The sequence below is a fragment of the Miscanthus floridulus genome, chromosome 15, assembly GCF_019320115.1.
Source record: "Miscanthus floridulus cultivar M001 chromosome 15, ASM1932011v1, whole genome shotgun sequence".
Classification (NCBI taxonomy): domain Eukaryota; kingdom Viridiplantae; phylum Streptophyta; class Magnoliopsida; order Poales; family Poaceae; genus Miscanthus; species Miscanthus floridulus.
In genome coordinates this window covers 24,298,854-24,301,190 of record NC_089594.1, presented here as the reverse complement: position 1 = coordinate 24,301,190, position 2,337 = coordinate 24,298,854, and the positions used below count along the sequence as shown (strand labels likewise).

Genomic DNA, 2,337 nt, shown 5'->3' with positions numbered 1-2,337 from the left:
AGGAGGACGAACTGGAGTATGAGCTTATGTTTGGAATTTCTTATGGACAGTATCTTCAATGTCCTGTCTTGCAGTGGAACTGAACCTTCCCATGCCCTGATCTATGTGTGATTCAGTTCACTTAAAATTGGGAATTAGTTGCCTCAAGCATGGCAGTGCAAAGGTATTTCTGTACAGGTTCTTATTATATGTTAACTCCAGATCAATCACTTTCTCCGCCACTATCCGCTATTGATTTATTCAGTGCTGCTTTAGTTTTGTATAAATTTTGTGGCGCTTGTATCTTTGCAAATTGAATTATGCACTACACTGTACTGAGCACTCCTTATTGCGTATTTATTTTCTGCTGTATGTACTAACAAGACTAAATGGACATGGCAATGTGTTTCAGGACATGAAGAAGATTATTAAAAGTTTGAAGGGGCGCATTATGAAGCTTGCTCTAAGTGATTTTGGATGTCTTGTGAGTAATGACTATTTATTTAAAATTCTTTTGCTCTTAAACTATGAGATATTGTGACCTGTGAAGCATTTCTCCCTTTTCTAGACAAGATTCAAGTTGTTCTTACAAATGGATTCGATTTACCCTCAGTCCTCTGCTAACACATCTCTTTTTTATCCAGTTCCTTATCTGCATTATTTCCATTGTTGATGACACAAAGCTTGTTTCTAAGGTTGGTTAGCACCTACAGTTTGCTTTCTCTGAGAATCATGCCTCTTGTTGCAAAGCAGCTAGAAATGGGCGACACTAACAGTTTATCTTTGGCCTGGTAGATTGTCATTCAAGAGCTGGCAAAACATATAAAGCAACTCATTTTTGACAAGGTAATGGTTTCCCTTTGTCCGAATAGTTTATCTTGGATTTTTTTGTAAATTTGTGCACTTAAGATTAAGACTAGTACTAATGGATCTACTTGCTGGAACAGAATGGGAGACGACCATTGCTGCAACTACTTCACCCTCTTTGCTCACGCTATCTTTCTCCGGATGATCTGGCTTGTCTGAACTACAATGTACCTTCTCTAGTCCAACAGAGGCAAGTTAGCTACTCTTTCATCTCCAAGTATTCTATAGAGAAAGACATCCTAAATAGTTGATGTTTCTGGTTCAGGGTGACACATCAGAAAATGAAGTAGATGGTGTGACTGATGAAGATCCCAATGGCTTAGAAGGCATGCAAATTGTGTCTGAGAGCAAGAAGGATCCATTACAAAGGCGACATGAACTGTTGGTCAAGAGTGAGCTGGCCGAGGTGATGCCCGTACCTATTTCATTAAAGAACATATCATTCTTTTAAGAAATGTGTTAATTCTTGCAACTAGGGTAGATATAGTTTTAATCACAAAAACTCTAATTCCAGGCTGCTGATCTCAGTGCACAATGTTTTGTGTGAAACAGCCATGGTTATAGAAAGGAAACAAAATAAGTGGCCAGTAAATTATGTGCAGTAGTAGGTCACCTGCAGCATTGCTTGTGTATCCACCCTTTTTTGTCTGCGTACGTAGTGACTATTCTGTATCCAACCCTTTGAAATAATATAGGGTTATTGCCAGCGACGGAGGCAGCGGTGGGGCTGGGGGGGGCTCTAGCCCCCCTACCGATCCTGGGCACGTGGAGCCTCCCTAAGCCCTTCCTTAAAATTTTATGCATATATGTATTAGGTAGGAGGGGCTAAGGCTAAGAGAAGATAAAAAAACCTCTATTCTTTTGTTCAGCCCCTCCTAAATTTTTTTCTGGCTTCGTCCCTGGTTATTGCCCTTCTGTTTCTGAAGTTACCACTGATTCTTATTGTATTTCTGCATCTTGGCCTGTCTTGTCGTTGCACTTATCTCGATGGAATTCTATTTTCTATGTACTAGAAGCATACTTACTAAATACTAATGGCACCGCAAATATGAAATACCTCGTGGATGGAAATGGATGTATTCCAGGTTACATTCACTCCTGTTTGCAATCTGGCTCTGAGCTTAGGGCATGTATAATGCAAGGTGCTTAAGCATTAGTGCTTAAAGAGAGAATACTACCTAATTAAGCACACCCTTATAAAAATTAGTCCCACCACCAATACAAACGGGTTCTTAAATAAGATCAACTAACTTTTCTGTACGCTTCAAGCACCTGGAGTAAACATAAACATCTTATCCTCCTATAAGCATCTCATGCAGTTAGATGATTGGATTTGGTCCTAATATATTTTTAATTTGTTTGCAGGCTCTCGTCCAATCATGCATTGAAAATGTTGGAGAATTAATTCAAACAAATTTTGGTAAAGAAATATTATATGAGGTGATCTGCTGTTATCCATTGCTCCATGGAGATGAGAAACCTGCTCTTTAC

At 39.2% G+C, this 2,337-nt stretch overlaps 1 long non-coding RNA gene across 1 annotated transcript; it reads left to right on the top strand.

Moving 5' to 3' along the window:
- Positions 1–429: 429 nt before the first annotated feature.
- On the top strand, positions 430–1,024 carry LOC136508501 (uncharacterized). Its single transcript, XR_010772000.1, has 4 exons — positions 430–463; positions 624–674; positions 775–825; positions 927–1,024. It is a non-coding gene; the product is annotated as an uncharacterized lncRNA (long non-coding RNA).
- The last annotated feature ends 1,313 nt before the right edge of the window (positions 1,025–2,337 follow it).